Genomic DNA, 27948 nt, shown 5'->3' with positions numbered 1-27948 from the left:
TAAGTACTAATAAGTACTAATAAGCAAGGGATTCCCAGCCCCAGAGAAGCCCATCTGGTCTCAACTAGGGCCAGGACCTTTTTGGTTCTGGCCCCTACCTGGTGGAATGAGCTCCTGGAAGAGCTACAGGCTCTGCGGGAGCTTCTAGCATTCTGCAAAGGTTTGTAAGATAGAGCTATTCCTCCAGGTCTACAGATGAGGCCAGATTTCAAGGCATAGATCTGGTGCCCTCCCCCAAGGAAAATACTTGCTATGAATTCTTTGACATCACTGGTTGCATCAGTATTGCATTACTGATGCCCTCTAAGCAGGCATATCACCATAGGATGGGGTTATTTTTACCGCCATGTTGTTATTATATTGTCTATTTTAATTGGGTTTTAATTGGGTTTTATTGGTGGTTTATTTGTATAAGAACCTGTTTTGTAACCCACCACGAGCCGGTTCACCAGGAGTGGCAGGTAATTAGTCCAATAATAAATAAATAAATAAAATAAATCTCCAAACGTACTGACATATAGTGAAAGGAACAGTAGGAATTTGGGAAGTTCTTGGGGGCCAATTCTACACAGGCAGAAAAGGACAGTATGGACTGGGGCTAATACCTATGCTCATATGATGTTGCCACCAGGCTGCTGCCCTCCTGGACCTGGCACAGATCAAGCCTCAAAAGCCCCATGTTATAGGAATGCAAATTCTTCCACATTCCCTTTTGGTGCTGTAGGGCCCCTAAAGAGGCTAGCAGAAGGCAAAAAATGTGGACAGCTTCACAGTGCTTCGCAACACCACGGGATGAACCAGAGCTATTTTCTTTTTTTGCAGGAAGGTGGGATTGCATTCCCATGCGATCCCACCTTCCTGCAAAATAAACTTCCTACCTCATGGTGGAACCTTCCTACCACAGCTGTGTCCCCTGCAGGACACATTTCAGCACCAGACCAGATATGGTGCTGAAATGTGTCTCCCATGAGTACACAGAATGCTGCAAAGCATGTAGCTCTTCAGCAATGCACTGGTGGCATCTCGACATGGCTGCAGCTGTGTGGAGTGTTCCTGGGTGTGGCATTCCATAATTGAACAATCCATAGGCAAGCTTTCAATTTAATGTAATAATAAGTTGATTTGCTACTCCCATTTCCCAAAATTTAACATTAAACGGGGCTAAAGAAAGATATTGAGAACATACAAAGTTCTCAAGGCAGTGTTTACTGCTACATCTAAAACTTTAGAAGAAAAAGCAATTCACTGACAGGCAGAAGCAATTATACCACCAATTGTTTTAATAGTTCTGAGGCAAATTATGTCAGGAAAATATATGAGTAATAACTACAACCAGAGACGAGTTGCTCTCCTGAAAAGCTCTAAAGTATTTTTGGTGTGCTTGAGGTCCCTGGAGGTCTCTATCAGGCATTTAAGAACAGAGAAATCATTTGGAAATACTTCTACAAAGCCACCTGTTGTGATTCAACCAATCAAAGATCAGGAGTTTAAAGAGCCAGTTTTGTTTTTAATTTAATGTTATAGGAGAAGAGTATTTTACATTAACCATTGTTGGGACATTAAATTGCTGGGAGTATTACTAACTTCAAGGTCATTTTTAAAGTTCTTACAGCTGTCAGTTAATATGTTGCTTCTGTTATGATACGATATGATATGAAAATGTTTATTGTATATAGCCAAAGGCCATTACAAAGCATAATTAAAACAATATGGTACAAATACTAATAAAGCAATATTTCTCCAATATTGTGTACATAAAATTGTAAACATGGGCCACTGAGTTGCAATAAGAAAAAAATGGTGTATCAAGGTGGAGACTCCTGTAAAAATGCTTTGGCTCGGATCTTCCTGGTGGCCTGAGCAAAAAGTGCCACCCTATATGAAATATAGGGGTCGACATCAGATAACAGGTGATTTTGTCAGAATCAGAAATGGGGTGTGAGTTCGGTAATAACTTGGTGAGGAATTTGCCCTTGGGTTCAGAGTACAGGGGACAAGGCAAAACATAGTGGGGCAGGTCCTCCACAGATGAATCGCCACATATACACAGGCGTTGGGCTATGGGTATTTGGAGATATCGCCCAGAAAGCATGGCTGATGGCATCATTTCAAACCGCAAAGATGTTAAGGCCATTCTAAGACTATGTGTTGTTCTGTTTACTAAATATGATGCTCTAGAATGGTCTTTTTTAATTGCTTTATACCGTGGGGCTGATTGTGATAGCAGAATTGAAGAGTGATCAATCAGTGAATCAGTTTTGAGCACCCAGTCACGTACAACAGAGATATTGGCTGATGTGTGCAGTAAGTCATCTGGTATGGTATAGTGTGAAAGAATGGAGCTAAAAAAATCAGACTGAGTCCTGTCTTTGCTCAATGAGAGCTTAAAAATTTGATGGAGTAAAGATTCTGATTTGGTTGTGATGTCTTTCTTCCAAGATTTCAAAATAGCTAAGTGGGCCTGGGCTTTGAGTGAGGGGAAACCAAGCTCTGCCCTCATCAAGGCTGCAGGAGACCCTTTTGGAAGAGCCAGGATATGTCTAAAGAAAAAGTTCTGAATGGGCTCCAATCTGTTGATTATTTGTTCTTTCCAGCCTCAGATGTCGATGCCATATAGTAGGTGAAGAATGACCATGGCTGCAAAGAGCTTTAGAGCTGGATCAACTAGAAACCCTCCCCTGGTGTAGTAAAATCTCAGAATGGCTCCAATGATTTTTAGACCAGAGGCCTTTATAGTTGCAAGGTGGGCATTCCAGTTTAGGGTCTCACTGTAAGTTATTCCAAGATATTTAAATGTAATACACTGTTCTATAGGAATATTGTGTATGCTCCAAAGAAATTTCTTAGGTCTTTTCCTAAAAAAACATAACTTTTGTTTTTGCACAGTTGATGGAGAGGGACTCTTCCTTACAGTAAGTACACAAGTTGTTAAGTAGCTTTTTCAGACCAATTCTTGTAAGGGAAACCAGGACCATGCTTCTGTTATATAAATTGTAAATTAAAAACCTGACAGGATTACTTTAAATTGTGCTAGTCCACTATTTGGCAGATTAATAGGACCACCTCCTCCTGCATACATGAGACAGACAAAGCAAAAGTTTGTGGGTTTTAAAACTGTTTTCTTTAGGTGCTATGTAGACTGCTATGTAGACTTCTTTAGGTATTATGAGACTGCAAAAGGCAGTCTCATAATACACATTATGATAAACAATATTTTGAACATTGTAGTTTTAAAGTTGCAGTTATAGAGAACAATTCTCTCCTGGTCTGCTCAGAATCAGTCTTCCATCCCTAAATTCTGGAATTTGTAGACTGGGATGATTTTTTAGCCATTTCACTTACTTTGGTTACATACAGGTTATGTCTGTAGCTTAGGCATTCAGCAAGTGTAGCTTCTTCATTTTACTTTTTAGTTGTTTCAGATATTTGATCAGTGGTGTAAATGCTCCTGGAAATCCCTGTTGCACATCATTGCCTCTTGATCCTTTGAAAACCTTCAATAAATTATCTGTGTGGAACTTCTAGACTTATTCAGCAGTACTTACCTCTCGTACATGAAGATGAGGCATGACACTGCCAATATCACACAAAGTTGGCCTGGGGGAGATGAAATTTCATGTGTAGCCAGAAAAATATCTATACTTACCCAATGAATGCTTGCTTTCTATTGGTCTATAAACTTAGGATGATTTATGTCAATCATTAAACATATGGCATCACATCTCCAATTCCAATCCCACGCTAAATAGAAGTCATAAATGATTTTTTTTAAATTTCATCAGCAAATATAGTGAGAGCAGATGTTCACATACAATGAGTCCCCGTAGACACATAAAATAGCTGAATTCAAGAACAGTCATGTAAAAAATTATTTTCTATAGTGTAGCTTAAAATATAAAAGTAGGTATTAAATGCAGTAAAAAAAAAACTTGTATTCCATAAGGAGCTGGTATATGCTTTAAATGTATTTAAAAGTTCTGGATATTTCACTTTATCATGCTAGTATATAAATAAAATAGTTTGCATAATGCTATTTGGATAATAAATAATGTGTAATAGGTCCAATAAGGAATTTTCTGTTGTTTCCTACTGTAGTTTTTGCACGTAGTTCCTGAGGGTCAGCAGTCATAGGAGATGACATAGGAGGCTGAAACTTGAAGGGAAAAGTATGAAACCTTTCCTTTGCATAAGTGGAAATGGTCAGGGATTCAAAAGGAAACTGAACCAAGTGAAATTACAATCCTCAGATGCTCAACCTGAGCATCTAAACATACGGTTCTTATATGGCCAAAACTGAGGGGAAAAAGAGGTGAAGACTTAACTGAAGCCCCATTGACATGGTGGAGTAGCGGGTGGTCAGAAGATTGTCACAGTAGCTGTGGGAGGAGCCCTGTCATTGTGTAGGAAGGACACCACATTGATGCAGCGCAACCTGTTGGCAGCAGTAGGCATGGTTTCGGGGTGTTTAAAAAGCACCACGAGTGAGGGGCCAAGCCTCTTTGGCTGATATGTTTATGTCTGAATGGCTACTGTAAAATTTCTTTATATTGCATTTCATCACAGCTGGTGGTTTTGGCATGGGATGGAGCCTGTTTGGGGGGAGTTCGGTCTGCTCATCAGAATTCCCAGGTTAGGGACCTCCTTATGAGGTGGCAGGTCTGTGGGCAGGGCCATTCTGGCTGAGGGGGCATGGGCTTGCAGTGCCATGTAGCCTGGGGTGGGACCAAGAAGGAGGTGGCCACCTCTCCTTGGCACCCCAGAGTGTACAGTGTTGGGTGGCCTGTGATAGTGCTAAGGAAAGTGTATCCTTCCTCTTGGGACCCCAAGTGGACACTTTCCTTTGGTGGAAATCTAGAGGCAAGGGGATCCATATTTCTGGTGGGGGAACTGGGCCTGTTGTATTCCTAGATACAGTGGGCTTTGCCCCTAGTTCCATCTATAAATCTGAACTGATTATTTTCATTCCATGATATTGTATCTGAGGAAGTGTACGTGCACACAAAAGCTCATATACCTTGAATAAAATTTTGTTGGATTTAAAAGTCCAACTGGACTCCAGCTTGGTGTAGTGGTTAAGAGTGCATGTGTATAATCTGGCGAGTTGGGTTTGATTCCGCACTCCCCCACATGCAGCCAGTTGGGTGACCTTCAGCTCGCCACAGCACTGATAAAGCTGTTCTGAATGAGCAGTAATATCAGGATTCTCTCAGCCTCATCTTCCTAACAGGGTGTCTGTTGTGGGGAGAGGAAAGGGAAGGCGACTGTAAGCCGCTTTGAGCTTCCTTCGGGTAGAGAAAAGCAGCATATAAGAACCAACTCTTCTTCTTCTTCTTCTTCTTCTTCTTCTTCTTCTTCTTCTTCTTCTTCTTCTTCTTCTTCTTCTGCTGCTGCTGCTGCTGCTGCTGCTGCTGCTGCTGCTGCTGCTGCTGCTGCTGCTGCTAAGAGTTCAGTTACTGTAAATACTGCTGAAGGAGTAATTTAGCCCACTTGGGGGGGCAGGCGGTTGTGTATTCTGTAGTGGTCAGTGTTTATTAAATATTTTCTCTTGAGGTTTAACATACCACTTCTTGTTTTTCTTTTTGCTGTGTATTAGTATGTGTTAGTGCTTGTATTCTCTTGTAGTAGTGTCCTGTAGTCACTTGTCTTTTTACAAAAGTCCTGTTGCAGTAAATTCATTGAAAGGAAACTCCAGGATTATTTCCTGAACTTTGCCAACAGGATCTAGCATTTGCTTTGCAGGGGAATAAGATTGTTTAATAAGAACACTGACAGACTGATTGGCATTAAATTTTGGCCACAGCCTTTAATCAACATATTGAGTTTGACTAGTATGGGGGAGGATCTGGCCCTCTTGTGACCACAAGGCAGTTCGCTCGCAGCCTGCCCCTCAACGTGTCCTTCTGGCTATACAGCCCACATCAACCTGGACATAAAAGCAGGCCGGGAAAATGGGAGAATCATAGAATCATAGAATCATAGAATCATAGAATCATAGAATCATAGAATCATAGAATCATAGAGTTGGAAGGGGCCATACAGACCATCTAGTCCAACCCCCTGCTCAACGCAGGACTAGCCCTAAGCATCCTAAAGCATCCAAGAAAAGTGTGTATCCAACCTTTGCTTGAAGACTTCCAGTGAGGGGGAGCTCACCACCTCCTTAGGCAGCCTATTCCACTGCTGAACTACTCTGACTGTGAAAAACTTTTTCCTGATATCTAGCCTATATCGTTGTACTTGAAGTTTAAACCCATTACTGCGTGTCCTCTCCTCTGCAGCCAGCAGAAACAGCATCCTGCCCTCCTCCAAGTGACAACCTTTCAAATACTTAAAGAGGGCTATCATGTCCCCTCTCAACCTCCTTTTCTCCAGGCTGAACATTCCCAAGTCCCTCAACCTATCTTCATAGGGCTTGGTCCCTTGGCCCCAGATCATCTTCGTCGCTCTCCTCTGTACCCTTTCAATTTTATCTACCTCATTCTTGAAGTGAGGCCTCCAGAACTGCACACAGTACTCCAGGTGTGGTCTGACCAGTGCCGTATACAATGGGACTATGACATCTTGTGATTTTGATGTGATGCCCCTGTTGATACAGCCCAAAATGGCATTTGCCTTTTTTACCGCTGCATCACACTGTCTGCTCATGTTTAGTTTACAGTCCAAAAGTACCCCAAGGTCTCGTTCACACACAGTGCTACCTAGAAGCGTATCCCCCATCAAGTAGGCATGCTTTTCATTTTTCTGACCCAGATGCAGAACCTTACACTTATCTTTATTAAATTGCATCTTGTTCTCATTTGCCCATTTTTCCATTGTGTTCAGATCTCGTTGAACTCTGTCTCTATCTTCCGGAGTATTTGCCAGTCCTCCCAATTTGGTGTCATCTGCAAACTTGATGAGTAGTCCCTCCACCCCCTCATCTAGATCATTAATAAATATGTTAAAAAGTACCGGGCCGAGCACCGAGCCCTGAGGTACCCCGCTTCTCACCTCTCTCCAGTCTGATGAAACACCATTGACAACAACTCTTTGAGTGCGGTTCTCTAACCAATTCCCTATCCACCTAACTATCTGAAAATCCAGATTGCAATCCTTCAACTTATCCATCAGAACATCATGGGGAACCTTGTCAAAAGCTTTACTAAAATCCAAGTAAATGACATCAACCGAATTTCCCCGATCTAGCAAACCTGTTACTTGGTCAAAAAAGGAAACCAGGTTGGTCTGGCAGGACCTGTTGGAGACAAATCCATGCTGACTTCCTTGGATCACCAAATTGTCCAACAGATGTTTGCAGATCGCTCCCTTTAATATCTGCTCCATTATCTTCCCCACAACAGAGGTCAGACTCACTGGTCTGTAGTTTCCCGGGTCATCCTTCCTCCCTTTTTTGAAGATCAGAATAACATTTGCTCTCTTCCAGTCCTCCGGGACATCTCCAGTCCTTAAAGAGGTTCCGAAGATGATGGACAAGGGCTGTGCAAGTTCTCTGGAAAGTTCTTTGAGTACTCTCGGGTGCATTTCATCCGGACCAGGGGATTTGAACTCATCCAGTGCAGCTAAATGCCTCTCGCCAACTCTCTATCCATGTTAACCTGCCACCCAGACACTGTCCTTTGGCTATGGCCATCTCTAGATGTGCCTAAACACTTTCACCTGTGGGAAAAAAACAGATGTAAAATAGGCACTAAGCCTTTCTGCTTTCTCTGCATCTTCCGTTAGAGTTTGTCCATCCGCACTCAACAGTGGGCCTATTGCCTCCTTCACTTTACGTTTGCTCCTCACATAGCTGAAAAATCTTTTCTTGTTACAATGGGCTTCCCTGGCCAATCTTAGCTCACCTTCAGCTTTGGCCTTTCTTATGATTGATCTACAGTGCCTAGTAACCTGTAGATACTCTTCTTTAGAGCTCTATCCTTCCCTCCATTTCCTGAACATTTTCCTTTTCTTTCTTAGTTCCTCTTGAAGTTCTCTGTTCATCCAAATAGGCTTCTTAGAGCTCCTGCAGTGTTTTCGTCTTTCTGGGATAGTCATTGATTGAGCATGCAATAGCTCCTGTTTGAGTAGCGCCCACCCTTCACATGCTCCCTTCCCTTCCAGCATTGTCGTCCATGGTATGACACTCATCATGTCTCTGAGTTTATTAAAGTTTGCCCTACGAAAATCCAACATCCGCGTCTGGCTACAAGCTTCCTTGGCTCCCCATCTCAAAAGGAATTCTATGAGGACATGGTCACTTCCCCCTAGGGTCCCCACCTCCTTCACCTCATCCACCAACTCTTGCCTGTTGGTCAGTATTAAGTCCAGTATGGCTGAACCTCTTGTGGGTTCATCTACCATTTGATGAAGGCATGTGGAGGAGGCATGTGGAGTAACCCTACTGGGCATCTGCATCTGTTGGGTCCTCCTGCCCCCCGGAAATGTGAGCCTTCAAATAGGCACCACATCCACACAGCCCCTTAAGAGGACCACCAACACTAGGGGAGGCCAGTGCTCAAGCTTGGCCACCCCGCAATTGACCCTTCCCCTGTTCAAATTCTGCAGGCTGTGACAATTGATTGCAATAACAATACAATAAAACCGATTCTCAACCTTTTGAAAAAAACAGGAAGGGAGGGTGGGTTTTGTGCTCTTGGGGTCGTGTGAGCGGGAAGAGGACAAGCGGCTCCACTCCTCCTCGACTGCACCTGTGTGCAGCCCAGCCCCAAAGGATGCTCGGGCTTGTAGTTTTCCCCCAGCCCATTTCTTCTGTCCACGCTCTTCCCCGCAGCAGCAATGGCCCCTTCGAGTAAGTTTCCGGGGCTTTTTCTGCTGGAGAACCAAGTTAATTTAGCTACAAAAATACAATATGATGCAATACAACTTAGTCTAGTCTAGAATTTGACCCCCTGCCTTCAAATGGCCAATCTGTTCACCTGGATACTCTCTAAGGTAGAGTACTGAGTGGACTATTGCAATACACTCTACATAGACCTCCTCTTCAAAGATAACATGGAGAATACAGGCGCAGAATTCCAGAGCTCAATTGTTATTAGGAATCAGATCAGATGGAGAATGTGTATTAGTACCTTTTTCCAGTCACTCAATCGGCTGCCCATCCATTACTGGGCTCAATTCAAGGTACTAGCCATCACAGATAAAGCTCTTTATGGCCTGGGCCCACTGTATCTGTGGGACCTCATCTCCTCCTATTTTCCACCATGACAGCTTCGGTCATCTGAGCAGGGCCTTCGGCAGGTGCCACCAATCAAATGGGCAAAATCAACAAATGCCCATTTTTATGCATTCTCTTCTGTGGTCCCCACTTTGTGGAAGGGCTTGGAAAGGCCCTCATCCCTACCAAACAATTATACTGTAATGAAACATGTCAGGAAGATGTTTTGTTAGATAGGGACTGTAGTCTGTTCTACTCTGTCTAGTACATACTGTCTGTTGCGAGATATCATCTGTCTATGTAATTCTTGCACTGTTTAATGTTCCCTGATAATGTTTATGCTTAGTTTCAACTTGGTTTCAGCTCTGTTTTCAACTATCATGCTCATTTTCAGTTCCTGCAATCCTAGCCTTTATTGTATTGCTTATTGAATGTTCCATTCCTTTAGATTTAAATTTTCTACTGGGTAATCTTCCTTGAGTGATAAAAGTAAACTATAAATGACATAAATAACAACAACAACAATGCTAATAATACTAAGTTTACTACTACTACTACTACTACTACTACTACTACTACTACTACTACTACTACTACTAATAATAATAATAGCAGCATCAGTTATGCACTTTTGCCACAAGTGTATTCAGAATCCTAATCCAGTCTATTCTCTGGGGTTGACTCTCAGGAATGTGTTGCACTGTAAGTGCTCAATGTTTTTGGCTAGAAAAAGTATAACTATTGTACAAAATTGCTAGAATGCCATTGTTGCTTCTTCCCCCAGGACTAGTCATCAGGTTCGCCAATAGACATTGACTTGCAGTTGTGTTTTATGGGTGGGGATAAGGACATGGACACCGTGCTGGCTTAAACATGGCCACAGCTTTTATTTTAAACACAACATTGTTACCACAAAACTTGACACGGAACTGGAGCCTGTCCACTCTGTAAGCATAACTGTTGGCCACAGTGGCACCAGGGAGCCACTTGCATCCACCTTTGGGAATACAGGTCCCCCTTGCTTCTGGGCCATCCTAACAGGAGGTGTTCCAACCTAATGTGGCAGAGAGAGGTGCAAGCCTCCTCTGACCATATAGGCCACTTGACTCAGCAAGCTTCCGGCCACCCATCCAGGTGGCCTAACTCGCTCCAAGCTGCACCAGTTTTATGGGGCCCCCAGCACTCTTAGTTCAATCTCCTGATCAAACTGTCACTGATAGGCTCTCTGTCTGTGTCAAGGCCACCCACTTAAAGCTGTGACTTCATTTAACAGAGAAAACTTTGAACAATAACCATAAGCTACCTGGCAAAACAGAAAACACAATTTGCACACAGGGAGGGTGGGTGGGAGCTGACGGCTCCCTGGTGGCCGGAGGGGGAAAGCGGGTGAAGTGATGCAGCCCGCAGTTTAAACAGGCACCACGTGCTTGTGTCCGCTGCCCTCTTCCCCCACGCATGCTACCCTCTGCCCCCTCCCTTCCCACACAGCGGGACCCGTGTGTTACTCTTTCCCACCCACCCTGCCACTTCATCAATAGCAGCCTGGGAGGTTAATTCCCCAGCTGCATTTACTTGTTCGTTGTTCATCAGTTTAGTATTACAATATTTGTTCACTATGAATGTATTCTTGAAGAAAATATCCAGTTTCCTATTTGCGCTACATCCAGGAATTCCAGTGTTCCTATTTGCACTACATCTAGGAACTCCATGATATAGAGGGCAAAGATGCCTTAATTATCACAAGACAATTAACTTCCACATGCACCTAATTATGAGTACAGCTACCTGTTTATACAGGTAAATCTCCAGTGAATTTTTCAATCCAATACAGTTTTATGCTTCTTTATGTTTAAATTCCTCAACTGACAGCTCATCATGTGTCAATTTATAAAGGAGTTTTTTTTTAATTGTCACTCTCTCCACTTAAACAAAGACAAGGGTGCAGGTCTGCTAAAAACAAACAACAAACAAAACACATCAAAACCCAAGATATAAATGGCATGGGACCATGTAATGCTGGCACATTGTTAAAGCAGCTAAGCTGAAGCTTGGAGGAGTAACTAGGACATATCGTTAAAATAAATGATAGAAAGAAAGGAAGAAATAACCTATTAGGCCTGAATAGAGTAAGGAGTTCAAATAAATTGTTTTATGGCTATTGGGCTATTTTACAAGTATTAAATCAGGATTTACTTTACTTTGATTTTAGTATTTCATGGTTCTTTAAACATGAATGCTATTTTTTTAAATCTTAAAGCTGGTGGGATGAACTTAAATTAATCTTCAGTTAAGGCTGTAGGGATATACTTAGCTTTGTGAGTTTATCACTGATTTATTTAGTCTTATACCGTTAATGTTATTATCCCATTTTCTGAGTACACCCCCACAAGGAGCATTATTGGGCCTCCCCCTACATATGTCTACATGCCTCTCTATATATGTTGTATATATTGCCCTCTCTATCTCCCTGGTAGAAATCTTACCATCTTTCTCTAGTTCCCAATTATACCCACGTTGGGACCAATGAGGTGGGGGTTTGGGTGTTGATTTTATGGAGGATGTGTATGATTGTTTTTATTCTTTATTTTATAATTCTTTATTCTAATTTACAGGTTTTATTATAAATCCTACTTTGTTAGCCATTCCAAGACTCTGTGAGGGGAAGAATACAAATTAAACAAACAAACATACAAACAAACAAATATTAATTTTACTCTTGCTCTCTCCCCTTAAAGGATGGAGAGAATTAATTCTTTTTAAAATAACTGAAACAAGATATAGTCTATTCAAGGAGTGATTGATAACACCCATCACATTCTTCATAATTACTTGAACTTCTGTAGAACAAGTAACCTCTGAAGAGCAACAATGCTGCTAACTTGTAAGAGTGCCATCATTTATAATGGGGTGGTGGGGTGGTGGAGATGTTTTAGCAGCTAACAAGAAATAAAATTTGCAGAGTCACTGTTATTCCTGGGCTTACTGTAACTTACTTATTTTTTTAAAAACCCTCTATATATGTATTTTCTAATATGACTAAAATATTCAATATGGAGATGTACAGGACACTATTCATTTATATTACAAAACGTACAAAGTGTGCTCACCGATACAGCTGAAATAGATCTGGTCTAAGAGGAGTTCCCCCACCCACCCTTAGTGGGCTTCATTCCATGTCAGTACCATATTTATCTGTGCAGAAGCAGTAGCAATCAATGTGTTGGTCAATGCACTGGTCAATGACTCTGCTACGCTACACCCCTCTCTTTATAAGAATGTGACAAATGGCTTGGATTTTATGGCATTTTCACTTGTCATTGAGCTGAAGAAATATGAGCTTTAATGGATAGTTAAATGTCTGCTATTTGGTCTTTGGACAGATGCCTGGCGTTACAACACATTATTTATTCATGTATTAATTAGAGGATATATTCAGCAGTGAATAAAGCACAGAGAGGAAAATGAAAAACAAAAACCCAGAGCATTATTCAGGCAAGAGTATGGCTGAAATAAATGTTAGTATGGATTTTGTATGCATGATGTACTGAAGAAGCCAAACCAGCTCACAAACTAAAGTTCATGATGAATTTTGGATAATTTATGCAATATGAAATTCAGTGCATGGCTAGACAACTTTCACAAACTTTCAACAAGTTTTCAAGCTGTTTGTGGGGGGTTTCTGATGGTCCATGAATAGAGACATTTCAAGACAGACAATCTCCACTTGACCAAAATGTTTACAGAACCTCAAAGTAACAACTTGGGATGTGTGTAGAAGAGCATTTGGGGGGAGATCCCTTGCAACTTCGATGTTTCTAGCTTACGCATGGTCTGTTTTATAAACTCTCGAACCTTGGTCATTTTGACAGGCATAGGTTCAGGAGCATGTAGAAAATAATATGTGCAAGCTAGAGACACCAAACTCATAGTGGACCTTCCATGAATGCTCCTGTATATGGTGCCTCTAGTTTGGTGCCTCTAGCTTGCCCAGGACCCATTCTATACACTCCTGAACCTCCTGAATCTTTGGCTGTCAAAATGAGTGTATAGAACAGGAGTGTATCAAACAGATCTTATGCAAACTAGAGATTTCAAGGTTGCAGAGGATCTTCAAATGATTCTACTCTACCTGCCCTCCAAGTATGGTGGGGATTGGATTTAGAGGGTCCAAGTTTTCCCCTTCCAAGAAAATGCCACTAGGAAAGTGCTTTCTGGAGAAATGATAGGCCACGTTCATGAGATGGCTAAGAGATCACAAAGGTCCATGATTGGTGAATAGGACATGACAGAAACCACAAACTGAACTGAAGCACAGTTTTTAGTTCATGTCCATCACTGAAACATATTCCTCACAAATGATAGAAAGGATGGGGCAGGGTTTGCAGGGTTTGCAGCTGCACTCCAAATGTAATAGCTGAGCCATGCTATGCTAGACAAAATTTTTAAGCATGAATATGGCCTTGTAGTCAGGCAACAGCTCAATCAGTTTGGTATGCCAAGAAGGATTTGTCCTTCTGCTTCTCATAGAAGAAATTCATCATATCATATGCAAAAATCTTCTGAAACTAGAGGGAGACTAAGGTGATGTAACACTTACAGCAAATATCCTGCTGGATGCTTGGTAATCTTTTAGAACCTCTTAAGTGGCTCTTTGAACCCCTGCCTTTGTATAGAAACTATAGACATTAACGACAGTGATTCAGAGAAAAAATTAAGTAGGATGAGATCCTGGGACAATATTGGTAGGCTTTGGAAAACGCGCCAAATCAATAAGGAGTCCCCACCTTCCATCAGCTAGATATGTTTTCTATTTGTGTACATGGTCATATGACATTTATTTCACTGAACTGCATTATAAGACTCAGACCTGTGTCTCCTTTTACTGCTACTTTGCAGGGTCTTAGACAAATAAAGGTTGTTCTTAATATGCGTGCTTTGAAATTCTTTTACAGGACACACTGGAGACTGAACTGATATGACCTTCTCTACTCTGTGTCCCCTCAATTTAAATTACTAGAAACTGATGTGGCAATACTTGAACTTTTAAGAAGGAAACAATTCAACATTCTGTGGTGCCAAAGAACTTTTTGGCACAGCTAACAATGTGTTAGCTGACCCGGTAAATCATTGGGAATCTGTAGAAGAAGAAAAATAGCTTCATAATTTTTCAAGAATTCCTTATTTAGCACAAACACATGGGAGTATTAAAATTGTCTGACAGCAGCTATCTGTCATGTAGAGTTAATTACTTATTAATCATTAAGCAAACATGCTAGTGGTTTATTTTCATCTAAGATCAAGTCACTTGCATTTTTATCTGTTAAAATACTGGTATCTTGGTTTTTTTCTCCCTTTATGAAGAAACAAAATCTTTCCTAAGATTTATTGTTCTGTTAAACAGAATCCATATCTTGTCCCTGTGAAGGTTATGCAGTATGGAGAGCATAAAGAGCCAGTGGTTAATACTCCTCAACCAATAAATATATAAGGGAGAACATTTTTTGTTTTGTTTTGGGTCAGTTCAAGAATGTATCTTGCACTGCAGGCTTACTTGAAGTAACTTAAGCTTGCATATCTGTAGCCTTCCAGCACTCATTGTGAAGCAATAAGAAGAGGCTGTTAGTTGCCCCCGTCTTGCTGTTCCTGTTAGAGCATTTTAGTTTTGCTGTATTTTTAAATTTTCTTTGACAATCTCTTTCTCTGTAACTCACCTGTAACTCACCTTTACCTCTTGCCTGCCTATATTTTCTTTTCCCTCCTATACCTGGTCTTGATTATGACAAGTAGTAAGACCATAAAATAATTCCAGATGTTGGATGTATTCATAGGATCAAAGAGTATAAGAACCATACAAAATGAAAATTTATATAGAATTCAGTTATGTCACTTGCTGTCTGTGTTTCTTCTAACTTGGACCATTGACCATAAAACATCCTTTCTCTTCCCCTTTATAAGATCTACATTTGTCATTTAGGCAACAAGTCAAGATTTATTGTGACAAATTTTATGTAGAAGGTCCCAGCTTCAAGTTTAGATGGTCCCAAGTTGAATCTATGGCATCCCAAGTTAAAAGGATTTGGCAGAAGGTTGAAAGCTTCTACCAGTCTGAGTAGAGAATACTGATTTTGAGGGACTCATATTCTGATTCAGTATAAGTCAGCTTCATGAGTTCAGGTAGCCATGTCACCAAGTTTTGAGATTGGAGCTGCAAAATAAAGATCAAATGTCTAAACCAATTAGACAAAAGACAACATCTAGCTATTTTCTGGACATCTCCCAGTCCATGGAGGCCCATATCACAAAGGCTGCCTACCAGGCATTCTACCATTGTCACCAGGTGTGACAGCTTGTGCATTACCTATCAGCATCTGACCTAGGCACCATGAGCCACACCAGTAACCTCCAGACTAGACTTGCTCTACACAGGGCTACCCTTGAAGCCAATTTGGAAGCTCCAGCCGGCCTAGAATACAGTGGCACAAGTCCTTTGGGGACTCAATGGAGAGCCCATATCACACCAGTGCTATCTTAGCTCCATTAGCTCCAGATAAGAAACTAGATCAAATTCAAGGGTTTGGTGCTAACCTTCAAAGTGTTTTACAGTCTGGGACCCCTATATTTATGGGACCACCTCTTCTGATATACGCCCCCAAGAGCTCTTAGATTCAGTGATCAGCACTTGCTCAGGATCCCTGGCCCCAAAGAAATAAAACTGGTCTTGACCAGTTCTGGAGAGCCTACAAGACACAGCTGTTTTGCCAGGCCTACGGTTGAGGAAACAGGAAATTAACACCAAGAAATCACTACCCTTTTCACAAAATCAGTAATGCACCATCCTTAAACAGCACCCACCAAAAAGAAATGAAGTTCCCCTTTACAAACTCCTAATGTAGATGGTTTAATAATATAATTTATTTAAGAATTTAATTATAATTATAAAAGTTTGTTATCAATGCAACTTTATTATGTTTACATGCCTGTTGCTATCTGCCAACCAAGAAGGACAAGCTATAAAAATAAAGTGGCTGTTGTGTTACTGTTATTATGTGTTGTGAAATAAAAAACACCTTTCACAGCTTCATGGCCACAATAGAAAAGGTGGAAGTTTCCGAAGATCTGAATTAGCTTTCCAAAGATCTGAATTTGAAGCAGTGCTTTCTTGATAGATTATATATGAAAAAATGTTGCCTAAGATACAGAAATACTATATTAGGTACATTTTTACATTTAAAAATAACACCATGAATTAAGGCTGGAAACAAGCTGTAGACTAGAGAGAGAGACTGATCCAAAGTAATCAAACAAGCTTCATGGCAGAATGCAGATTTGAGCCATGGACTCCCAAATTTTTGTCCTAGCTCACTAGCTTTCAACATAATGTGGTCCAATTATAAATCATACTACAGTCAACAAGTGTAAAAGTCACAAAGGCATGTTGTTGTTGTTGTTATGTGCGAAGTCGTGTCCGACCCATCGCGACCCCATGGACAATGATCCTCCAGGCCTTCCTGTCCTCTACCATTCCCCGGAGTCCATTTAAGTTAGCACCTACTGCTTCAGTGACTCCATCCAGCCACCTCATTCTCTGTTGCCCCCTTCTTCTTTTGCCCTCGATCGCTTCCAGCATTAGGCTCTTCTCCAGGGAGTTCTTCCTTCTCATGAGGTGGCCAAAGTATTTGAGTTTCATCTTCAGGATCTGGCCTTCTAAAGAGCAGTCAGGGCTGATCTCCTCTAGGACTGACCGGTTTGTTCGCCTTGCAGTCCAAGGGACTCGCAAGAGTCTTCTCCAGCACCAGAGTTCAAAAGCCTCAATTCTTTGACGCTCGGCCTTCCTTATGGTCCAACTTTCGCAGCCATACATTGCAACTGGGAATACCATAGCCTTGACTAAACGCACTTTTGTTGGCAGGGTGATGTCTCTGCTTTTTAGGATGCTGTCTAGATTTGCCATAGCTTTCCTCCCCAGGAGCAAGCGTCTTTTAATTTCTTTGCTGCAGTCCCCATCTGCAGTGATTTTGGAGCCCAGGAAAATAAAATCTGTCACTATCTCCATTTCTTCCCCATCTATTTGCCATGAATTGAGAGGGCCGGATGCCATGATCTTTGTTTTCTTGATGTTGAGTTTCAAGCCAACTTTTGCACTCTCCTCCTTCACCCGCATCAACAGGCTCTTTAGTTCCTCTTCACTTTCTGCCATTAGAGTGGTATCATCTGCATATCTGAGGTTGTTGATATTTCTCCCTGCAATCTTGATTCCAATTTGTGACTCCTCTAATCCCGCATTTCTCATGATGTGCTCTGCATACAAGTTAAATAGGCAAGGCGACAGTATACAGCCTTGCCGAACTCCTTTCTCAATTTTGAACCAGTTAGTGATTCCATGTTCGGTTCTCACTGTTGCTTCCTGACCTGCATATAAATTTCTCAAGAGACAAATAAGATGCTCTGGTATTCCCATCTCTTTAAGAACTTGCCACAATTTGTTGTGCTCCACACAATCAAAGGCTTTAGCATAGTCAATGAAGCAGAAGTAGACGTTCTTCTGGTACTCCCTAGCTTTCTCCATGATCCAGCGTATGTTGGCAATTTGATCTCTAGTTCCTCTGCCTCTTCGAAATCCTGCCTGTACTTCTGGAAGTTCTCGGTCCACATATTGCTGGAGCCTAGCTTGTAGGATTTTGAGCATAACTTTGCTAGCATGAGAAATTAGTGCAATGGTGCGGTAGTTTGAACATTCTTTGGCATTGCCCTTCTTTGGGATTGGAATGTAAACTGACCTTTTCCAATCCTGTGGCCATTGTTGAGTTTTCCAAATTTGCTGGCATATTGAGTGTAGCACTTTTACTGCATCGTCCTTTAAGATTTTGAATAGTTCAACTGGAATGCTGTCACCACCACTAGCTTTATTGTTGCTCAGACTTCCTAAGGCCCATTTGACTTCACATTCCAGGATGTCTGGCTCCAGGTCAGTAACTACCACATTGTGGTCATCAGGGATGTTAAGCTCGCTCTTGTATAGCTCTTCTGTATAATTTTGCCACCTTTATTTAATCTCTTCTGCTTCTGTGAGGTCCCTACCATTTTGGTCCCTTATCATACCCATCTTTGCATGAAACGTTCTCTTCATATCTCCAATTTTCTTGAAAAGATCTCTGGTCCTCCCCATTCTATTGTTTTCTTCTATTTGTTTGCACTGTTCATTTAAGAAGGCATTCTTATCTCTTCTAGCTTTTCTCTGGAATTCTGCATTCAATTGGGTGTATCTTTCTCTTTCTCCCTTGCCTTTCACTTCCCTTCTCTCCTTAGCTATTTGTAAAGCTTCCTCAGACAGCCATTTTGATTTCTTGCATTTCTTTTCCTTTGGGATGGTTTTAGTTGCTACCTCTTGTACAATGTCACGAACCTCCGTCCATAGTTCTTCAGGCACTCTGTCTATCAGATCTAATTCCTTAAATCTATTTGTCACCTCTACTTTGTATTCGTCGGGGATATGATTTCGTTCATACCTGAGTGGCCTAGTGCTTTTCCCTACTTTCTTCAATTTAAGCCTAAATTTTGCAACAAGAACCTCATGATCTGAACCATAATCAGCTCCTGGTCTTGTTTTTATTGACTGGATAGAACTTTTCCATCTTTGGCTGCAGAGCACATAGTCAATCTGATTTCTGTGTTGACCGTCTGGTGATGTCCATGTGTAGAGTCGTCTCTTGGGTTGTTGGAAAAGAGTGTTTGCTATGACCATTGTATTCTCTTGACAAAATTCTACCAGCCTGTGCCCTGCTCCATTTTGTACTCCAAGGCCAAACTTGCCTGTTATCCCGGTTATCTTTTGGCTTCCTACTTTAGCATTCCAATCCCCCATGATGATAAGCACATCATTTTTTGGCGTTGCTTCTAGAAGGTGTTGTAAGGCTTCATAGAACTGATCAACTTCATCCTCTTCAGCAGCAGTGGTTGGGGCATAGACCTGGATCACTGTGATGTTGAATGGTTTGCCTTGGATTCGAACTGAGATCATTCTGTCATTTTGGGGATTGTATCCCAAGACTGCTTTTCCTACTCTCTTATTGATTATGAAGGCTACTCCATTTCTTCTGCGAGATTCTTGTCCACAGTAGTATACCTGATGGTCATCTGAATTAAATTCACCCATTCCTGTCCATTTTAGTTCACTGATTCCTAAAATGTCGATGTTCAGTCTTGTCATTTCTTGTTTAACCACGTCCAGCTTGCCTTGATTCATGGATCTGACGTTCCAGGTTCCTATGGAATAAAAATCTTTACAGCATCGGACTGTCTTTTCGCCACCAGTTACTTCCACAACTGAGCGTCCTTTCGGCTTTGGCCCAGTCGCTTCATTCATTCTGGCGCTACTCGTACTAGCCGTCTGCTCATCCCCAGTAGCATATTGGACACCTTCCGACCTGAGGGGCTCATCTTCCGGCGTCATAACGTTTTGCCTTTTGGAACTGTCCATAGAGTTTTCATGGCAAAGATACTGGAGTGGTTTGCCATTTCCTTCTCCAGTGGATCACCTTTTGTCAGAGCTCTCAGCTATGACCTGTCCGTCTTGGGTGGCCCTGCACGGTATAGCTCATAGCTTCACTGAACTACGCAAGCCCCCTTGCCACAACAAGGCAGCGATCCTTGAAGGGGGCACAAAGGCATAAAGTGATGTTAAGTTGGTTTTGATCTTTAGCAGTATATGCAGCTGACAAACCAAGAACATTTGGTTACAGACACTTCAGGCCACAAGCTCAGGAATACTTACAATCTACGAATGAGTGTCCTTTTTTAAAAGATCAGGTATTTCCCCAGTTAGTTTGATCCAAATGAAGGTCCTTGAGAAGGGAGTCACACCTCTCGGGAATCACATCAAATTTCTGCAGCTCTCAGGTAAGGGTAGGTGGGCCTGCTTGAAGAAAAGATATCCAAGAAATATTGAGAGAAGATTCTCAAAAGAGTTGCAAAATCTTTTTGTTTATCTGTTCCCTCTTAATAAAACAGTAAGAGGTGTTGGGGAGGGCTCAATCCAGGATGGGGCCCCGGACTGACAAGCGTAAGGGCCAGTTGGAAGGCGCAAAACGCCTTCCGATTGGCCCCTCACCACGGCAGACCAAAATTCCATTCAGTCAGCCCAGACAGTGGCTATCAGGAGACATGGCTGCCAGTCTGCCCCTTACCACTGTAGGGAGGTCAGAAGGGCTGCCAAAGGGGATGAGAACAGAGGCTTGGACAGGCTGCACCAGTCCTTTTCGCCTCAAGCCTGTCCTGTCACGTCCAACTGTAAATTGCCTCAGAACCCTGACAGAGCTGGCAGGAGGCTGGTGAGTGCTCTCCCTCCCCCTCCCTTCAGGCCTGCTGCCTCTGACAGGCCCTGACTGAGGGGAGGGAGGCATTTTCCTTCAGCGAGAAATGCAGGGGAGTCTTAAGGCATTCATTTTGAGGGTGGGGAACTTTCCCCTTCTACCAAACAGTTGGCTGACAGGGAGGCCACAGAAAAGCCCCTTCTCACTTAAAATACTGCTCTGGCCGGGGGTTAGACACAGCCAAGCCATGTGTATTTCTTCTTTGCAACTCTCTGCAGATTTGAGGCCTACTGTACCATGTTATTCTGCAGACGAAACTGGTTCTTCTGTATCCTGTTTCATCTGCACAACAACCCTGTACAGTAGGCCTCGAGTCAATTCAACAACAACCTGTGTGGGAGGCCTTAAATGTTTCTTCTCTACCACAACCCTGTACAAAGTATCCCTTTCTGCCTGGGGGGTTGATTTTTATACTCTGCAGGTGAGCTGTAATTCCAGGAGCTCTCCAGGCCACACCTGGAGGTTGGCTACCCCTGGGTTGGAAATATTTCTCGAGGTTTGGAGGTGGGACTTCAAAATCGTACAATGCCTCAGAGTCCAGCCTTCAAATGAGCCATTTTTGCCTGCAGTTGGGAGGGAGTGGTGCAGGTATGTCCCTCCTGGGCTATGGGCTATGGGCTTACCAGCAACTGTTTGTATTCTGGGGTGCAGACAGGCAGACCAGCATCAGTCCTGTGAGTCTGGAAAGTGCAGGAAGATCTAAATAAATATTTATAGCCTGAAACTGTAAATAGTGAACAAATAAATGGCTGGAGACACATGGGTATTGCAATAACTTTTTTAACCTTGGCCTGGCAAATAAAAAAAAAAACAGTATAAAAAAACCTTAGTAAGGTCAAGACTGCTGTACACAAAGAGTCTTCCTCTTAGGGTTGCCAGCTTCCCTGTAAGGCTCTCTACCCTTACCTCCCTCATGGGGAGTCTGCTATGGAGAGAGAAAGGGAAGACAAGTGGAAAATGCTTTGAGACACCTGAGGCCTGCTGGGTCACTGCGGCCCATTCCCAGTTCTCTCTGACCTCTCACAGCCCGACATACCTCACAGGTTGACTATTGTGGGGAGACGAAGGGAAAAGGTTCTTGTAAACCGCTTTGAGACTCCTTTGGGTAGTAAATAACAGGGTACAAAAATCTGTTCTTATTCTAAGGCGCAACCATGAAAGAAGCATGTGGGCATATAACATTTTATCAACAGTGAAAAAATGGAAAAGAAGGAACAGAGTTGACACCTGTGTACTGTGACTACCCCATGTGTATTAGGGCAGAGGGGCATTTCGGTGTCTGTGGCCTAATTCACACAAAAAGGGAAATGACACAGAACTGGGGGGAATTGGTCGCCATGAAATCTTCGCCTAAGAAGAGTCTCCAGTCTGATTTTCCCTTCATATATCTGATGGCTCTGGAAAGCTCATCTGTAACTACTATGCCACAATTCCCAAGGGTCATTCCTCTCCCACAATCAACGAACATTCCACACCACAGGTTCTTGACACCCATCTCTCCACACCCATGCCCTCATTTGCCACCGCGCCACCACAACCTCCCACACAACACACATATTCAACCCCACACCCTTACAGACTGGACAACTCCTCCCCTTCCTCTTCCCACTGCCAAGCTCTAGCACCCGTTGTATTCTTGGATACAATGGGCTTTGCCCCTAGTTACATATAAAAAGGGAATTAACACACTTATTCCATTATTTTTTTTCACCAAATGAGAACTCTGAGTGAGTTATTTTCCATATATGTAAGAAACTATGAGTTGCATCAAACAGAGAACTTTCATAGAAAAATATACCTGCTTTTCTGGATCAGAGGGGGGGGGGGGTTGTGGGTTGCAATAGGAAGGGGAAGTAAGAAGGTCATGATCTGTGATCAGAAATACTTCTTTCCATAGAAATATCTTGGACTATTCAAGCCAGATTGCAAGTTCTGTACTGTGTCATATGTGCCATTGTTTTTCACCATGTACACATATTTGAAAGGTGCTACAGAAGGGCCAATATCAGCATTTCTCAACTTTTTCAGCATTGAGAATCCCCTGAAGCATTATCCAGGCTTTTGGAAATCCCAGAATTAGCAAAATCATGCAGAATATGGTTGGAATGTATAGCTGTGTACATGTCCACCCAGGGCTCCAGCCCTTCCCACCCCCTCCAGGACCATCATTGGCCATTGGGGGTAGGAATAAGTCAACATGATCATATATGCTCATATCACCTGATAAATGTTTAGCATGTTTGAAAAATATATAACAAATTAAACCTTGGTTGAGAAAGCCTGCAATCGATTGTCTATCCCCTCAGACAAATCTTTAAAATGTCAGTTTTTATTTGAACTTAAATTTCTTTGACCAGAATAATATCAGTGTTTTATTCTATCTACTTTATAAAGATAAGTTCATTTTAGTGTCATCCCTATCAGAACTGACTCTGTTTAAGATTTTTCTGTCTTCTGTTCCTTAAAAAGCCTATTCCACCTCCACCCCCACACTTTCTCTTATATTCTACTTCAATCTTTTCAGTGGGTTCTTCAGTTTTTATGGGTTCCTTCATGGGAATTGTTTTAAGGATTGTTTCTAAATTATTCCTGGAATACATCACCACAGTCCAATTCATCCATAGTACAGAACATAATTCCACAGCTGTTTGTGTCCATTTCCTCACTAGTGTCTGCCACATTTGTGGTGGGAGAGCAGAATGCCTTGTACTGTATAAGCATAAATATTGAAATGTATAGAACATGAATGAAACGGATATCCTTAAGTATACTGTTGCTCACAGTGGATCATTGGAAGACTGCAACATGAAATGCTTGACACAAAAACCTAGGGGTTACAAGCAATGACATGTATCCTCCAGCCAAAGGAGTTTTGCTTCTATTTAATTTCTGTCTACTACTGGAGGGGAAATCATTTATGTTTGAGAAAGATGCCTTAGGAAGACTTCAAACTTTACTCAGTGGTGATACAGAATGCATGTCAATGGCATTAGTCCCACACTACTGAAGAGGATTAATTTACATTTCACTTTAAGATTCCACAGTCATTGAAACAAGAAAATAAGCAACTTGCCTTTCAAGTAAAGCTGCCTTTCACACCTCCCTTCACCACCACCCCCTTTTGAAATACTGTAAGTACAGTTGACAGAACTCATCACATCAATTGTTGAATCCTATGTGGTGCAGAAAACAGAATACAGAGTTAAACCCAAATTCAAATCTTTCTTAAATCATGAGGCTCATTCGATAGCCCTGGGCAGGTCACTCACAGCTCCTTGGGAGAATGCTGCCTGGAGCTCCCTGGAGGAATACCAAAGTAATGAATAACTAACTAACCTGCAAAGTGCATCCAGCTCAGAGGGTGAGCTCTAATGCATATTTTAGAACACAGTGGTTTTGTGCCTGGGCTCTTTAAAGCCTCAGTCTAAAGCACAGCCTTGCTACAGTCCCCTTTGCAAAAATTGGCTTGACTATATTGCTAGACCAAGTGACTAGAGAAAGCTGTCTGTACAAAGAGCTGATGCAGCTAAACAAAATTTCTGAAATGTTTTATTCTTTCTGCTCAAACCTTATGTATCTCTAACTAGAAATTCAGTTTGTCAGGGGGAAAACACAACATTCTTGAACAGATACTCAGCTTATATCTCACTTTGTTTCATGATGACCTCATTTATTGTAGGAAGTTGCTTACCCTCTCTTAGGAACACAGGAAATAGAAAACTTACATCAGGGTGAGATCCCTCACTGGTGATACCATGATGCCACTGGCAATGCAGTGATATCCCTCATAGCATGATCCCACAGTGTCATAATTGTAGGGATTCCCAGCCAGTGGTCCTGGCTGAAATAGGCTGCATATTTTCATTGGAGAAATGCTCTAGCATTCTACGATAGCTCTATCACTTACCCATAAAGTTTTGACTGAATGCTAGAGTGTTGCCCAAAGTCATGATGTCACTGCCATGTTGCACCAGGACCGTTTACACACTGGGAACTTCACTGCCCCAGCTCTCATGCAGGAGAACAAATCGGGGGCGGATGAGGTACACCAGACCAAATGCTCCCCCGTGTGGGTGCAGGAAGAGGTGGGGCAACCTGCCAGGACTAAAATTCCAACCTGCAGCCCGGCATGAAACCTCCAGTGCATAAACGGTCCAGAAGTGACTTAACAGTGTCAGCACAATTCCATTCACTCTCCCCCGTTTCCCACAGTATTCCCTCCTTCTACTAAGCTGTGAGGCAGTGGGTGAGTCAGCAGGTAGGGCGGGAGATACCTATCAAAGCAGGAGACCTAACATCCCTACTTAAGGAACTAATAACAGAAAAAGTATGCATAATTCAATAGATGCATCTTCGCACACTATTCAACTCCTGATGGTTCTCTTGAAAGATACATGAACATGCATTTTCCCATTTCTTTTTGTTTCTTTCTGCTATCATTGGGAACATTATTTTGTTTTAAGTATGGTTGCTGGTATTCCCAATTCATTTGTCTCTTTTGTGACATTTTTAAATCCCATTTTATCCCATTTTAAATCCTTTACAAAACATTTTTGTCCTTAAATAAATCTATGCAACTTTAAACATTATTTATTAGAAACAATTTTGGCATGAGAAAGCTATAGCAAACCCATGGGCTCAGTTCACACAAGCAAAAAACCAAAGATTGTGGGCTCCTCAGCACTGCAGTAGAGAAATTCAGTTGCAGCCCTACTTTTGATCTTCAACATGTGACTAGTCTATATGGTGCTGGTATTCCCAATTCATTTGTCTCTTTTGTGACATTTTTAAACCAGTTAACCATATGTTTCTGCATTGGGATCTGAAGGAGGCAGCCCCCGATAATGTTTTCCTACCTTCCCCACCAAAAGGCTTTCCCCCCCCCTGCAAAACAGTGCCAGCTTATACCTTTATTTTAATTGTGCTCCTTCATTCCAGGTCCCCTCACATCCCCTCTTCCCCCCATAAGGTAGAGGTTTTTTGTTTTTTTTAATAAGGTTGTTGTGTTACAATGCTGCAATATTGTAACAAGCAAGATTTTTATTTGTCACATTCAGGTTTCAAGAATGCAGGGAGCATCTGGAGAGGGGATGTAGGAAAGCACTCCTTCATCTCGGATGGCAATGGCAGGCCAGTCACTCTAGGAGTCTGTGTATGATCAGTCATTCCCATGGGAGGGGGAAGAAGAGGGGGTGTGGCAGGATGTTAACAAGGAAAGAGGCATGCCCAAATAATCAAAATGGCGGGTGCCATGAAAAATCAAATGCACGTAATTCCACACTGAACAGCAGTGAAATAGACCCCATTAGACCCTGCTTCAAAAAGTGAAAACCGGAATTCTAAGAATTTCTTTTCTGCGGGACCAGCGAGGGTGCAATTCTAGTCTGTGCCTGGTCTGCACCTGAAAAGGTGAATTTCACTGTGGAAATGGTCAAAAGACTCTTTAAAAATCCAAATCCAAACAATAACCCTAGTGTGGAAACAGTCCCAGTGTCATTTCATGGTTAGAGACTATGATTTGGTAGACCAAAGCTCAGATCCCCACTCTGTCATAGAAGTTTGTTGAGTGACCTTGAACCTGTTTATTTCCCTCAATCCACTCTACATTGTAGAGATGTTGTGAGGATAAAATGGAAAACTTGAGCATGGTGGTATAAGTTGCTTTTGCTCCCACTGTTGAGAAATGTAGGGAATAAAAATGTAAACAAGTAAAGAACAATGAAATGTTCACTGGGACTTGCTGCTTTCATAACAACGTATGGGAACAAAACAACATTGAAACATCACAAATCTGACAAAGTTGAGGTCAATAACAATTATGCTACAATTGTCTGTAAGGTCATAGAATCATAGAATCATAGAGTTGGAAGGGGCCATACAGGCCATCTAGTCCAACCCCCTGCTCAACGCAGGATCAGCCCAAAGCATCCTAAAGCATCCAAGAAAAGTGTGTATCCAACCTTTGCTTGAAGACTGCCAGTGAGTAGGAGCTCACCACCTCCTTAGGCAGCCTATTCCACTGCTGAACTACTCTGACTGTGAATTTTTCCCCCCTGATATCTAACCTATATCGTTGTACTTGTACTTTAAACCCATTACTACGCATCCTTTCCTCTGCAGCCAACGTAAACAGCATCCTGCCCTCCTCCAAATGACAACCTTTCAGATACTTAAAGAGGGCTATCATGTCCCCTCTCAACCTCCTTTTCTCCAGGCTGAACATTCCCAAGTTCCTCAACCTATCTTCATAGGGCTTGGCCCCTTGACCCTAAATCATACTCGTCACTCTCCTCTGTACCCTTTCAATTTTATCTATGTTCTTCTTGAAGTGAGGCCTCCAGAATTGCACATAGTACTCCAGGTGAGGTCTGACTAGTGCCGTATACAATGGTACTATGACATCTTGTGATTTTGATGTGATGCCCCTGTTGATACAGCCCAAAATGGCATTTGCCTTTTTTACCGCTGCATCACACTGCCTGCTCATATGTTTAGTTTACAATCCACAAGTACCCCAAGGTCTTGTTCACACACAGTGTTACCTAGAAGCATATCCCCCATCCAGTAATTATGCTTTTCATTTTTCTGACCCAGATGTAGAACATTACACTTATCTTTATTAAATTGCATCTTATTCTCATTTGCCCATTTTTCTATTGTGTTCAGATCTCGTTGAACTCTGTCTCTATCTTCTGGAGTATTTGCCAGTCCTCCCAATTTGGTGTCATCTGCAAACTTGATGAGTAGTCCCTCCACCCCCTCATCTAGATCATTAATAAATATGTTAAAAAGTACCGGACCGAGCCCCGAGCCCTGAGGTACCCTGGTACTCACCTCCCTCCAGTCTGATGAAACACCATTGACAACAACTCTTTGAGTGTGGTTCTCTAACCAATTCCCTATCCACCTAAATATCTGAAAATCCAGATTGCAGTACTTCAACATCCATCAGAACATCATGGGGAACCTTATCAAAAGCTTTACTAAAATCCAAGTAAACGACATCAACCGAATTTCCACGATCCAGCAAACCGGTCACTTGGTCAAAAAAGGAAACCAGGTTGGTCTGAAATTTCTGGTTCAACTTTGGTCTCGCATGTGACACCAGATGAAGGGGGTAATCAGGGCCCTTCCCTGGCACCAGAAAATTCCCTCCAATTCTCCTATTTCAAGCCAAATAGAGAAATTTAGAGATTTTAAAAGGTGTAAAAGGTAAAGGTAAAAGGTAAAGGTGCAAGCACCGAGTCATGTCTGACCCTTGGGGTGACGCCCCCCAGCGTTTTCTTGGCAGACTCAATACGGGGTGGTTTGCCAGTGCCTTCCCCAGTCATTACCGTTTACCCCCCAGCAAGCAAGCTGGGTACTCATTTTACCGACCTCAGAAGGATGGAAGGCTGAGTCAACCTTGATCCGGCTGCTGGGATT

At 42.2% G+C, this 27948-nt stretch overlaps 1 long non-coding RNA gene across 1 annotated transcript; it reads left to right on the top strand.

Moving 5' to 3' along the window:
* Nucleotides 1-414: 414 nt before the first annotated feature.
* On the top strand, nucleotides 415-14478 carry LOC143831288 (uncharacterized). The gene is made up of 3 exons (XR_013228792.1): nucleotides 415-461; nucleotides 2887-2912; nucleotides 14107-14478. It is a non-coding gene; the product is annotated as an uncharacterized LOC143831288 (long non-coding RNA).
* The last annotated feature ends 13470 nt before the right edge of the window (nucleotides 14479-27948 follow it).

Source organism: Paroedura picta, chromosome 3, assembly GCF_049243985.1.
Source record: "Paroedura picta isolate Pp20150507F chromosome 3, Ppicta_v3.0, whole genome shotgun sequence".
NCBI classification, from domain to species: domain Eukaryota; kingdom Metazoa; phylum Chordata; class Lepidosauria; order Squamata; family Gekkonidae; genus Paroedura; species Paroedura picta.
This window is presented reverse-complemented; position numbering and strand designations above follow the sequence as displayed.